General features: G+C 38.3%; 1 protein-coding gene across 2 annotated transcripts in view; it reads right to left on the bottom strand.

The window, feature by feature from the left end:
* PCDH11X (protocadherin 11 X-linked) overlaps positions 1-15,353 on the bottom strand; it is a 145,040-nt gene that overhangs the window by 92,213 nt on the left and 37,474 nt on the right. The gene's annotated exons all lie outside the window — the stretch shown is intronic.

Raw genomic sequence — 15,353 nt, 5'->3', positions numbered from 1 at the left:
GAGAAAACAAAGATCATGGCATCTGGTCCCATCACTTCATGGGAAATAGATGGGGAAACAGTGGAAACAGTGTCAGACTTTATTTTTTGGGCTCCAAAATCACTGCAGATGCTGATTGCAGCCATGAATTTAAAAGATGCTTACTCCTTGGAAGGAAAGAAAATGGGGACAGTGCATTCTAATTTTTTTTTTTTTTTCGGTAAGTCCAAAGTTTACCAAAAACTTTTGGTAAGTTTCTTTTTTGATAAGTTTACTATCTCACATCCTATTGAAAGCAAATCTGGTACACGTTTTAGGTCTTTAAAACATTGTGTGCATGTTAAAAGGCAATAATGAAAAGGACTGAATCAGCACGTGGATGATTAAATCACAAATGGTCTTATTCATCCGTTCAGTTCAGTTGCTCAGTCATGTCCGACTCTTTGTGACCCCATGGACTGCAACACGCCAGGCATCCCTGTCCATCACCAACTCCAAGAGGTTACTCAAACTCACGTCCAACGAGTCGGTGATGCCATCTCATGTCATCCCTTTCTCCTCCCGCCTTCAGTCTTTCCCAGCATCAGGGTCTTTTCCAATGAGTCAGTTCTTCCCATCAGATGGACAAAGAGTTGGAGTTTCAGCTTCAGCATCAGTTGTTCCAATGTATATTCAGGACTGATCCCCTTTAGGATGAACTGGTTTGATTTCTTTGCAGTCAAAGGGACACTCAGGAGTCTTGTCCAACACCACAGTTCAAAAGCGTAAGTTCTTCAGCTCTCAGCCTTCTTTTTTTTTTTTTAATTTTTAAAATTTATTTATTTATATGGAGGCTAATTACTTTACAATATTGTATTGATTTTGCCATGCATTGACATGAATCCACCCTCGGTGTACATGTGTTCCCCATCTTGAACCCCCCTCCCACCTCCCTCCCCATATCATCCCTCTGGGTCATAGTCCAACTCTCACATCCATACATAACTACTGGAAAATCATAGCTTTGACTAGAAGGATTTTTGTTGGCAAAGCAATGTCTGTGCTTTTTAATATGCTGTCTAGGTTGATCATGGAGAAGGAAATGGCAACCCACTCCAGTGTTCTGGCCTGGAGATTCCTATGGACAGAAGAACCGTGGGGTTGCAAAGAGTCAGACATGACTGAAGGGACTTAGCATGTATGCATGCATTGGAGAAGGAAGTGGCAACCCAATCCAGTATTCTTGCCTGGAGAAACCCAGGGATGGAGCCTGGTGGGTTGCCATCTATGGGGTCTCACAGAGTCAGACATGACTGAAGCAGCTTAGCAGCACGAGCAGCAAATTGATCATAATTTTTCTTCTAAAGAGCTTCTTTTAATTTCATGGTTGCAGTCATCATCTGCAGTGATTTTGGAGCCCTCCAAAAATTGTCACTGTTTCCACTGTTCCCCATGTATTGCCCATCTATGAAGTGATGGGACCACATGCCATGATCTTAGTTTTCTAAATGTTGAGATGTAAACCAACTTTTTCACTCTCCTCTTTCACTTTCATCAAGAGGCTCTTTAGTTATTTTTTGCTTTCTGCAATGGAAACCCACTCCAGTACTCTTGCCTGGAGAATCCCAGGGGCGGCGGAGCCTAGTGGGCTGCCATCTATGGGGTCGCACAGAGTCGGCCACGACTGAAGCGACTTAGCAGTAGCAGCAGCCATAAGGATGGTGTCATCTGCATATCTAAGGTTATTGATATTTCTCCTGGCAATCTTGATTCCAGTTTGCGCTTCCTCCAGCCCAGCGTTTCTCATGATGTAATCTGCATATATGTTAATTAAGCAGGGTGACAATATACAGCCTTGATGTACTTCTTTCCCGATTTGGAACCAGTCTGTTATTACATGTCCAGTTCTAATTGTTGCTTCCTGACCAGCAAACAGATTTCTCGAGAGACAGGTCAGGTGGTTTGTATTACCATCACATTTTCCACAGTTTGTTTTGATCCACACAGTCAAAGGCTTTGGCATAGTCAATAAAGCAGAAATAGATATTTTTCTGGAACTCTCTCACTTTTTTGATGATCCAACGGGTGTTTGCAATTTGATCTCTTGTTCCTCTGGCTTTTCTTTAAAATCAACTTGAACATCTTTAGGTTCACAGTTCACATATTGCTGAAGCCTGGCTTGGAGAATTTTGAGCATTTCTTTGCTAGCATGTGAGGTGAGTGCAATTGTGCGGTAGTTTGAGCATTCTTTGGCATTGCCTTTCTTTGAGATTGGAATGAAAATTGACCTTTTCCAGTCCTGTGACCACTGCTGAGTTTTCTAAATTTGCTGGCATATTGAGTGCAGCACTTTCACAGTATAATCTTTTAGAATTTGAAGTAGCTCAACTGGAATTCCATCACCTCCACTAGCTTTGTTCATAGTGATGCTTCCTAATGCCCACTTGACTTCACATTCCAGGATGGCTGACTCCAGGTGAGTGATCACACCACAGTGGTTATCTGGTTCATTAGGATCATTTTTCTATAGTTCTTCTGTGTATTGTTGCCACCTCTTCTTAATATTTTCTGCTTCTGTTAAGTCCATCCCATTTCTCTCCTTTATTGTGCCCATCCTTGCCTGAAATATTCCCTTGGTATCTGTAATTTTCTTGAATAGATCTCTATTCTTTCCCATTCTATTGTTTTCCTCTATTTCTTTGCATTGATCTTATTCATGACTGTTTGATCTTATTCATGACAGTTTGTAAAGTCAAGATTTTGTAAATGTAATAATAATGTGATGAATTATGTTCCAACTACCTGTAATGGACTTGAACAACTTGGAAAGGACTGTGAGGCATTAGAGAAATGAGGAGTGGCAGAGGGTGTGGATGAAACTGTGGAGGAAACTTTAAAAAGAATGGGAGTACAAAGGATAGGTAGGCAAGGGAAGATTTTGAGTATTGGGATGGACTAGGAAAAGTATTCATGGAATCTAAGCAGGACAAGGATGGATGAAAACCTACTGGAGGAAATTGAAGTTGGAAACCTAAACAGTAGGTAGAGACTTGGAAGAATCATACAAACTCAAAAGCACAGTGAGGAATTCGGCAAAACTCTAATGAACTGATCATGACTTCATTGAGTGGGAGACTTGAAGGACCGAAAAAATCAGGAAAGGTGTGGGGAGATTTCATGGGTCTGGGAGGTCTTAGACACCACTGAGAGTGGATCTGAGTGTGGATTTGAGTACCTAAAGTGGATGGAGGGAAGAGATAGAGGCAATAGAGCTAATGGAAGGTAACAGTGAAAATAATGATGTTACAAGTAAAAGAAAGTTGTTTAAATTTTCTTCGCTATGTAAAAATTAAATTACTGGAGAAATTTTACATAAACTAAAATTTTAATATAGTTCTTCTTTTAGGAATGCTGGGGATAGGGGTGGGTTGGGGTAGCACATATTTCACTTTCTTATTCTGCACATGGAAGAGAAAAACTGAGAATGGGAATTTGTGACAAAGAACTCAAATACATTATTTTAAAATATAAAATATATTGTAATACTTTATCACAGTACTACTCAGTACTGTGAGAAGGTTGAAGGGTTTCACTGGAGGATGTATTAATCACTAAGTCTACAAACACAAATGATTTTTGAAAAAATTTAAACCTCCCATGACACCTTGAACATTATTTCAAATTTCATTTAATAAAATAGAATCTGAAAAACTTTTAATCACCTAAATGAAGAATGGGGGGTATACTACTAGCTTATTTAATCAAATAATCTTCCTATCAGTGTTAAGACATTCCATGTATTTACTCATTAGAAAAATCTCTTGGGACTTCCCAGTGGTCCAGTGGTTAAGACTGCCTTCCAATGCAGGAGGTGTAAGTTTGATTCCTGGTGTGGATATGAAGGTTGCACATGCCTTGGAGTGTGGCCAAAAAGGAGAAAAAAAAAATCTTTTTTTGCAAGTTGGTATATATTATATTTGCTTGTTGTTTATTTGCTAAGTCATGTCTGATTCTTTTGCAACCCCATGGACTGTAGCCCGCCAGGTTTCTCTGTCCATGGGATTTCCCAGGCAAGAATACTGGAGTGGGATGCCATTTTCTTCTCCAGGGGATCTTTCTGACCTCGCTCAAACACATATCTCGTGCAATGGCAGGGGAATTCTTCACCACTAAGCCACAGGGATACCCATTATATTCATTGACTACCTTCTGTGTGCTAGGCACTGAAAGGCAAAAATGAGAAAGAACATTCACTCTACCTAGGTTGGTCTACAAAAAAAGAGGTATTTGGACATTTACAATACATTGAAATTGCTGTGGTCATTCAAGTCAATAGAAACATTTGCTGCAATATGGGGGATTTTTGTTGTTTTACATCTCTCCCAACATGATATTAATCAGTATACTGGAATGAATATAAACGTCTGTTTCCCCTCATCGATTTTCAATGTTAAAATTTTAAGCTTGATGCAAATCTTTTAAGGAAAATAAAGGTTTGAATACTAAAAATGGGAGTTCAGATAAAATCTGTACTGAAAAGTTCCAGAAGAAGTGTGATGTATATGGTATTTAACATATATAAAACTCACCTTGAAAATCCAAAAAAACCTACCTTTACACAGTCCTCATAGTGTTCTGCAATCAGATGTGGGGTGGAGGATAAAAAGAGGGAGGGGAAGAAAGATCTCTGACTCAAGTACAATGTAATTATTTGAAACTTAAAATAGGTGTACTAAAATGATTGTATTTATCATTGATAACCCTATACTACACTAGGTGGGAGGTTCTACAGCAGGACCTGCAAGGTCCCTTTAGTTTTAGGGATGCAATGACTCTGCTATACCCTTTTATACCCTGATGGATAAAGTGGTGTTAGCAGCAAATCATTCTGGACTCTGAAATGCAGGCACAAAATATTCTAGGAATACAAAATAAGGCGAAGACTCTGCTACCCTTATTTGCCTGATAGAGGAAGGTCAAATAAAAATGTTGTATCCACTAAATGGGCTTTCTCCCTTGGACTTATATAACAGTTCTCTAAACCTAACACATAGAATTGGGAATCTGCAGTAGGATTATGAAACAGTAGAAACCATCGGAAAGACATATAAACTCACAGTACTATATATATGTGCACTAGGTGTGGTCCTAGTCCTTCAATTAACAGTATTTCTTCCCCGAAGCTGAAGAAAAATGTCATTCCTTGAATACTAATCACATATTATGTCATTAAGAATTAATAATCACCTAAATGTTAGTTTAAAGTTCCTTTAATTATTAAACTGATCTCATGCTTCTTGGTATCAATTCACACTATCTTATAGGGGGATTTCTAATTCTGTAAGGAGGATAACAAACTGTTGTCTCACCCAAGCTTGTTACTATCTTCACAAGACTATAAAGTTGAGAGCAGCTGAGGCAGGACCTCTCTGGCATGTGGATGGAATCCTTACTCACAAAACAATTATCCAAAGGTCAAACACTTGGATTTGGATTTCAAGAAACCAAAAATCTAAATTCAAAAAGTAGACCACACAATGGCAGAGGTCCATCATTACACATCACGATCTTCCAACTTGCTGTAATGGCTACAAATTAAGAAAAAGTTAATGACCTTTGTACAATTTTAGATTTTGGAAAAGGGGAAGCAAAGCACATAAATTTGTGATTGCAATATGATCTTATGTATCTTTCTTGGATTAAAAAACAAAAAGTCTTTGTAGTAGAGCCTGAAGTCTGGCAGGTTAACTCCCCCAGTTCCATTCTTCTTCCTCAAGATTGCTTTGGCTATTCAAGGTTTTTTGTATTTCCATACAAATTGTGAGATTATTTGTTCTAGTTCTGTGGAAAATATTGTTGGTAGCTTGATAGGGATTGCATTGAATGTATAAATTACTTTGGGTAGTATACTCATTTTTACAATATTTATTCTTCCAATCCACGAACACGGTATATTTCGCCATCTATTAGTGTCCTCTTTGATTACTTTCACTAGTGTTTTATAGTTTTCTATGTACAAGTCTTTTGTTTCCTTAGGTAGATATATTCCTAAGTATTTAATTCTTTTCGTTGCAACAGTGAATGGAATAGTTTTCTTAATTTCTCTTTCTATTTTATTTCATTATTACAGTATAAGAATGCAAGTGATTTCTGTGTGTTGATTTTATATCCTGCAACTTTACTGTATTCATTGATTAGCTTCAGGGTCGATGCATGTTACAGGATGCTCGGGGGAGTAATGCAGGGATGACCCAAAGGGAGGATAAGGGGAGGAGGGAAGTGGGAGGGGGGTTCAGGAGAGGGAACTCATGTACACCCGGGGCGGATTCATGTCAATATATGGCAAAACCAACCGATATAATACTGTAAAATAATTAGCCTCCAATAAAAATAAAAATTAAAAAAAAAAAAGTCCACAGCAATTTTGGAAGTAGGGAATGCTAGAAAGGTATTTAGGCTTTAGACTAGAAGAATCTGAAAAAATTTTCAAAAGTCAACCCACATTGTTGCATTCTTAATTCTAACTAAGTCAGATCTTTTAAAGGATTTAATTTATAATTGTGTAGAAATCATGGAAATTTGGTACCTATTTCTATTATATTTTTAGTTTTATATTTGTGTTGCAAAAACATAGATTAACTGAAAATGTGACTAAAATCTTACTGGTATAAATATTCTTCAGGGAATAGCAGTTTACATTGCAAATGACTGGAATTTATACTTTTTAATAAGGGAAATGGAAAAACTATGCCTTATTATTGCATGATTATGAATTTTCTAGAATTCCAAACACATGTATTTCTCACATCCATTTCTCTATCAAAACTTTTTAGAGAAGTGCTATACAGAACTTCCTGTGATGATAGAAATAGTCTATATCTGAATGTTCCAATATGGTAGTTAAAGGTGGCTACCAAACACATGAAATGTGGCTAGTGCAACTAAGAAAACCGATTCTTAATTTTACATAATTTTAATTAACTTTTATTTAAACAGTTACATGTGCTAGTAACTACCTTATTGAATATCACAGTACAGAGATACTTTGTATTCTGTATTTAATTTAAGGCATGTATGATTTGGAACAATGAACATGATTTGTCCATTTGGATGGAACAATGGACTGGTTCCAAATTGGGAAAGGAGTATGTAAAGGCTGTATAATGTCACCTTGCTTATTTAACTTAGATGCAGAGTCCATAATGCGAAATGCGAGACTGGATGAAGCATAATCTAGAATCAAAATTGCAGGGAGAAATATCAATAACCTCAGATATGCAGATGACACCACACTTATGGCAGAAAGCAGAGGAACTAAACAGTCTCTTCATGAAAGTGAAGCAGGAGAATGAAACAGCTGGCTTAAAACTCAGCATTCAAAAAACAAAGATCATGTCATTCAGTCCCATCATTTCATGTCAAATAATGGAAACCGTGACAGACTTTATATTCTAGGGTTCTAAAATCACTGCAGATGGTGACTGCAACCATGAAAATAAAAGACGCTTGCTCCTTGGAAGGAAAGTTATGACCAAACTAAACAGCATATTAAATAGCAGAGATATTACTTTGCCAACAAAGGTCCACACAGTCAAGGCTACAGTTTTTCCAGTAGTCATGTATGGATGTGAGAGTTGGATCATAAAGAAAGCTCAGTGCCGAAGAATTTATGCTTTTGAACTGTGGAGTCGGAGAAGACTCTTGAGAGTCCCTTGGACTGCAAGGAGATCCAATCAGTCCATTCTAAAGGAAATCAGTCCTGATTATTCATTGGAAAGAATGATGCTGAAGCTGAATCTGCAATACTTCAGCTGCATGAAGCAAAGAACTCACTCATTGGAAAAGACCCTGATGCTTGGAAAGATTGAAGGCAGAAGGGGACGACAGAGGATGAGATGGTTGGATGGCATCACTGACTCTATGGACATGAGTTTGAGAAAGCTTGGGGAGTTGGTGATGGACAGGGAAGCCTGGAGTGCTGCAGTCCATGGGGTCGCAAGCAGTCAGACATGACTGAGCGACTGAACTAAACTGAAACTGAATGCATGATTTTGCTTTTCTCGTGGCTCAGGTGGTAAAGCAGAGAAGGCAATGGCAAGCCACTCCAGTACTCTTGCCTAGAAAATCCAATGGACAGAGGAGCCTGGTGGGCTACAGTCCATGGGGTCGCTATTAGTCGGACAAGACTGAGTGACTTCACTTTCATTTTTCACTTTCAAACATTGGAGAAGGAAATGGCAACCCACTCCAGTGTTCTTGCCTGGAGAATCCCAGGGATGGCGGAGCCTGGTGGCCTCCCATCTATGTGGTTGCACAGAGTCGGACACGACTGAAGCGACTTAACAGCAGCAGCAGCAGCAGGTGGTAAAGAACCCACCTGCAATGCGGGACACCTGGGCTTAATCCCTTGGTTGGGAAGATCCCCTGGAGGAGGGCATGGCAAGCAACTCCAGTATTCTTGCCTGGAGAATTCCCATGGACAGAGGAGCCTGGCAGGCTCTATGAGATCACAGTCAGACATGACTGAGCGACTAAGCACAGCACAGCATTCATGATTTACTTATGGAAAATGTGTGTTATTAGGATACTCATGTTTTTTCATCCATGCATCCATTCATCAACCATTTAGTTGATCTTTAACTCTGAAGCACCCTCAGTATGTAAAACAACATGTTAATTTCACATAATAAAAGAGATTTAAAAGACGCTTACTCCTTGGAAGGAAAGTTATGACCAACCTTGATAATATATTAAAAAGCAGAGACATTACTTTGCCAACAAAGGTCCGTCTAGTCAAGGCTATGGTCTTTCCCGTGGTCATGTATGGATGTGAGAGTTTGACTGTGAAGAAAGCTGATTGCCGAAGAATTGATGCTTTTGAACTGTGGTGTTGGAGAAGACTCTTGAGAGTCCCTTGTACCGCAAGGAGATCCAACCAGTCCATTCTAAAGGAGATCAGTCCTGGGTGTTCATTGGAAGGACTCATGCTAAAGCTGAAACTGCAATACTTGGCCACCTCATGCGACGAGTTGACTCACTGGAAAAGTCTGATGCTGGGAAAGGTTGGGGGCGGGAGGAGAAGGGGACGACCGAGAGTGAGATGGCTGGATGGTATCACCGACTCTGTGGACATGAGTTTGAGTGAACTCACGGAGTTGGTGATGGATAAGGAGGCCTGGCGTGCTGTGATTCATGGGGTGGCGGAGAGTCAGACACGACTGAGCGACTGAACTGAACTGCCGGGAGCCAGCGAGGGAAATCCTACCCGTGGCAAAGGTCAACTGGGGAAGAGGCCTGATGGGCAAAGGCTAATCAGGACTCGAGGAGTCCCCTGGACTTACCTGAGCATCTACCCCAAAGAAAACCGGAATGTGACTGCTTTACTATCTTAAGCCTCTTACCAAGTCCTATAATACTTACGGGGGCTTCCCCCCAACCACCTTTCTCTGAAAACATTAATTCAGAGCTGTAGTTTAAAAGTTCTCCTCGGCTTAATAGGAGTGTTCCAATCCAAGCCTCTCTGATAGCTTTCTAACTTGCATGACAAGTTTGTCCGGGCTCTTACAACTATGAGTGTGACTGTTTATAGCCTCCCAGCCATGCAAGGACAGAAAGCCTAATATTCTAAAATACAGGAATCTGTTGAAGAAGTTAAAATCATTAGAGTAGTACTAAAAAAGATTTCATTGTTGAATCAATGCTTGCTGCAAAGTTTCCTCTATCTATTGTATCCTTGGAAATAAATTAATCACTTATGGAGAATATAAGTAGTAGCCTTTGATTTAACCACATCAGATCTTAAGTTAATAAGTTCCTTTCTTGCAGCTCACTACACCGGTGCCTTATAGGAATGTAACTTTGTTATGCACCTAACTTTAGGAAAGTCACCTTAAAAGAAAAGTCTTTTACTTGCTAACTAACCTATTGTCAGGAGAAGAGGGCCATAAAACTGTTAGCAGGCCCCTGGCCAGAAGATAATATAAACCACCTAAAATCTTTTATCATGAGACACACAAAAATAAGCCCTGATCCTGATAAGGGTCAAGACTGCTGACCCCACGCGATTTTGGCGTGACTCTATACCTCCCTTTCTCTGTTTCTTATGCGCATAACTTAGGGCATAAAAGCAGCACTGGAAAATAAAGTTTTGGGCCTTGCTCACTGAAGCTTGGTCTCCCCGTGTCATTCTTTCTCTTTTTCCATCCTTTTCTCTATTCTCCTTTTTCTGGTTGAGATCCTTGGAGCACTGGGCCCTCTGAGTTTACTTATCTGCCTGGGCTTCTAAGACCCACTCGAGGGGGTGCCCTGGTGGGGTGCCTCCAGCGATTTGAGAGGGCGCCTGCGGCCTACGTAAACAGAGCAAACCCCATCCTGGGGTTTTATTGGTTTCCAGCGTAAACCAAGGAATCATCAGCCCCTGTCTCTCTCTCTCTCTTTCTCTCTCTCTCTAACGCCGACGCCGTTCATCCCGAGGATACCCTGGGCCATATCAAGGCTGGACCCTGATACTGAACTGAACTGAACTGAACGTTAGGTTAAGTTTAGGTGGTGCAGTGGTAAAGAATCCACCTGACAATGCAGGGATGTGAGAAACATGAGTTTGATGCCTGTGTCAGGAATATCCCCTGGAGTAGTTGACAGGAAACCTCTTCACTATTCTTGCTTGAAAATTTACATAAACAGAGGAGCCTGGCAGGTTATAATCCATTGGGGTCTCAAAGAGTCAGACATGACTGAGCATGCATTCACACATATGGTGGGGGAGATAAGCCAAGACCTGTACAGGATAAGTAATACTGTACATTGAATAGGCTAACTGACAAAGGAAAGAGAAAAATGCTATGGAAATACCAAAGAACACTTTTGAAAAATGGAATTAGGCAGAGGTTCATGGAGTTCTTTATATGTTTTTGATAAGTATGCAAGACATATGAAGGACTGTAAGGAAAGAAGATTGCAAGATAGGAAAGTCTGAAGGTTAGCCTGAAATGTGGGGATTAGAAAGAGGGGAAAGTCAAAGGCTTTTTAAATGACTGAAAAAGTTAGTTCCAAGAGCAGATAAGGTAAAGTTAGGAGAATGAACATGTTTGTAGGAAAATGTTGAGGCTAAATAAGAGAATGCATTTTAATTTGAGATTTTTTAAATTTATTTAATCATAAAAAGTTATTTGTCATAAAAGTTCATTTTAAATGAGTTAAAATTTTAGCCAAAATAAATGTATATATTAACTTTAATTGTACTATTGATACATATGATCAACATAGAGATCACTAGGAAAGTGAAGTCATCAATCATCTACCTTAACTTCAATCTTGGCCTCTAAAGACTAAAGATTAGGATAGCTACAATAAGGAGAGCTAAACACAAACATGTGAATTTTCCCTTAATTCCTGTATAGAATTCCTATGGGGCTGTGCCAGATAACCTAAGATGTATTAAATGATTTTTCATTCCCTAGGAGAGTGCTTTGAATTCCTCATCAAGTATTGAATTATGTATTAATCTAAAAGTAAATATCAAAACACTTTGGGAAAGCAGACATCCTTACATTGTGATGTAGGTCGCTAATCAAATACCACAAATATAAAAACAAACTGATGGATTTATTGATGCCCAGATCTATCACTTGTTCCTTTTGAATATAAATATATAAATGTATTAAATTTGAATAAAATTTCATATCTATTTGCAGAGATCATTGATATTTTTGCTTTGCTTCTATGAATTAATGTCCATTGTTTCAAACAGAAAATAGTTTTTGCTTCCTTTGCAAGTAGAAAATTAAATATTTCCATAATTTGAATAAATATGATTTTATTTAAACACTCAGGCATTGAATATCAATACATAATTAATTTGAGTATACTTTGAAGTGTGAGAGATAATCAGGGTTTTATCTTTGCCTTTAACAAAGACTGGACCTATAATGTTATCTTCATAACTAAATTATCATCTCTGGATTTATAGAACTAACAGATATGGGTGTTTTCTTCTGAGGAAATTATTATTTCAAGGAATTTGCTTAACCTGAGTGCTCATTTCTTACCTTAATACGAAATTTGAAAGTTGAGAATTTGTAGACCTTTACATTAATATTTTATTAACTGCTCAGGTACACTTTATGACTCAGGGGCCATGCCTATGTAGCTAATTTTCTTCCTACTAGAATGATATATGAGGATCAAGAGGTTGTGAATATACAGTTTGCTGACACATGGATTCTTAACTCCTGAAATTTCTGCCCTCTAATAAAAAGTATCTCTATTAGCTTGTCCTTCCAATGGTATGTTGCTAGGTGAATTAAAATACTACTTTTCTAATTTCTGTCTCTCTCACACACACACTCAGTCACACACTTTCTCACACTAACACACATACCATTTTTAGTTTTAATTAAGAGCATAAATGGCAATTGTTTGAGGACTGAATCATATTTATCTCTTCAAATTACTTTTAGTTCTTGGTAAAGCAACATGTCAATGTGCCTAATTCACTTCAAACAAAATATTAAAGAAAGAACTGCCTATGGGAATAAGTTTAAGTAGTAATTGACTTGACTGTACATTTAAGATATGTATATTTTATGTACAGATATAATTCCTCTGAAATTCAAGATGAACTTGAAGCCAAAATATAGCTAATTACATTTGACCACCTCTCAGAGAATAGCTTCTTTCTTGATAAATTGTTGCAATAAAACTGAAATGGCCAATAATTAATTCATGCTTTGAGTTCTTCCACTTTAATCTTGCTAGCTGATGACTTACTAGTAAATTTGTATAATTGCAAACTGAAGCAAAAATTACTTAAAGCTTAAGCACATTTATTGCAGGAAAATCTGGTATTGGGTGAGATACCAAATTCAGGTACAGCATGAACTACATGTTAAATGTTGAGTCTAGTAATACTAATGGTAATGTTCACTGTACAGTATAGCAAAGGATCATGCAAATTTTCAGGTGTAGAAAATATACAGATTACAGTAATAGTACAGAATGTTTGAAGGTTGATAGAAAGCAGTATGCTACTTTCAGGGGCTTCCCAGGTAGCGCTGGCATTAAAGAACCTGCATGCTAATGCAGGAGACATGGGTTTGACCCCTGGGTCAGGAAGATACCCTGGAGGAGGGCATGGCATCCCACTCTAGTTTTCTTGCCTGGAGAATCCCATGGACAGAGGAGCCTGGTGGGCTACAGTCCATAGAGTCACAAAGAGTCGAACACGACTGAAGTGACTGAGCATGCATGGGTGCTACTTTCATTAAGTTATACTTTATCCTGGTTGGCCAATATATTTTAACCAGTTCAGATAGTGAAACTCCATGATTCGTTTCCATGAGACTCTGAGAACTTAATAAAGAAGTCTTGAAATAAAATAATAAATATTTAAAAGAAATGTCATTGATAAGTATTTCTAGGTGCAAAAAAATTATTCTCATGTTTTTAAGGTTAAGAGATCATCAAGAAAACAACACATGGCTAAAGAAGGTTGGAAGGTCTGACCTAAGATTTTGCTATTAATAATATACAAGAAAATCAGATAAAGATGACTGGGGAGAGAGGAAACTAACTTATCAGCTAAAGGAAACAATAGTCTCCACTAGACAATCATCTTCATTGGTTGATTTGATCTTTTGAGTTTATTTATCAATTCCAGTCACTATCTGCCCTAAGTGTTGATTCTCCCTGTTCACCTTTACATCAATAAGGTTTACTAAGAAGTTTCTGTTAAAAGTTAAACAATTTGAACTTTTTTAAATTTATTTTTTATTTAATTGGAAGCTAATTACTTTACAATATTGTAGTGGTTTTCCCATACATTGACATGAATCTGAATTAGGAGTATTTGACTCATTGCCTCTTCCTGATCATTAGATGCATAGGTCTATAAGAGACTACATCCTTAGTGTTTTTGATAGTAGAAAACTTTCATCTTTATTCAAATTTCACAGAAACTATGAATAAAACAATGTTTACTCTCTGCTCTTCTGCACATGTTAGATATGGCTGCATGAATCCAGCAAGGAATATAGAAACTAGCCTCTGCCAATATCAAGAAAAAATCACTGCAGATTCTGATTGCAGCCATGAAATTAAAAGACGCTTACTCCTTGGAAGGAAAGTTATGATCAACCTTGATAATATATTAAAAAGCAGAGATATTACTTTGCCAACAAAGGTCCGTCTAGTCAAGGCTATGGTTTTTCCCGTGGTCATGTATGGATGTGAGAGTTTGACTGTGAAGAAAGCTGATCGCCGAAGAATTGATGCTTTTGAACTGTGGTGTTGGAGAAGACTCTTGAGAGTCCCTTGTACCACAAGGAGATCCAACCAGTCCATTCTAAGGGAGATCGATCCTGGGTGTTCATTGGAAGGACTGATGCTAAAGCTGAAAGTGCAATACTTTGGCCACCTCATGCGACGAGTTGACTCACTGGAAAAGACTCTGATGCTGGGAAGGGTTGGGGGTGGGAGGAGAAGGGGACAACCGAGAATTAGATGGCTGGATGGCATGACCGACTCTGTGGACATGAGTTTGAGTGTACTCCGGGAGTTGGTGATGGACAGGGAGGCCTGGCGTGCTGTGATTCATGGGGTCGCAGAGAGTCGGACACGACTGAGTGACTGAACTGAACTGAATTGTATTTTTCCTGCACTCAGTAAGTGTGTTCAAGTACTAAATTCCACATTGCCTATTATCTTTCCACCAGTTTAAGTCCAAGTCTTTTCAGTTTCACTTCAAACTCAAATTTCAACTTGCTTATGCAAATTTAATTTACATAGAAATATTTAGTAGCTCTGTGAGATTAAAATTCCCATTACCTCGGTGCCTTATTAGTTGGAAAGTAATAGGAAAATACATTCTCATGGTGAGGTAACTGAAATTTACACTCCTTGTGACTTATCATCTCGAGAAAAGTTTCTTTTGTGGTTTCAGATTTCTGCGGGCTACAATATTTTAAACGGGTGTACTGTGGAGATTATGACAAATCTGCACATAGAGAATTTAAGATAACTAAGAGAACTGTCACAACCATGAAAAGTGAGAAATATTCAATGCCCATGCTTTCCTTTTAAATCAAAGCAACTTTTTCCAGTGGAACTCAAACCCTTTAAGTGGTTGTGCTGTAGTAAATACAAGACATTCCTTCACTTTCATTCTTTCTATTCTAGCAAGTTTGTCGTTGCTGTTGTTGTTGTGTACATCAAAACAGGAAAAATACATATATATTTTGTCTCAATTTTCAAAAATTAGTAAACTTTAGAATATTTAGAAGATATTTAGAATATCTCCTTATAAGGAAATCAAAGCATTCAGGTATGTGATTACAAAGGCAATCAATTTAAATCGAGTTTGAATAGCAATCTTTCTTCTCTCCTTTACTTATATAGTC

This window comes from Moschus berezovskii, chromosome X, assembly GCF_049115385.1.
Source record: "Moschus berezovskii isolate FMDL1 chromosome X, NW_MosBer_1.0, whole genome shotgun sequence".
Lineage (NCBI taxonomy): Eukaryota > Metazoa > Chordata > Mammalia > Artiodactyla > Moschidae > Moschus > Moschus berezovskii.
The sequence above is the reverse complement of the archived record's forward strand: the minus strand, read 5'-3'. Positions and strand labels throughout refer to the sequence as shown.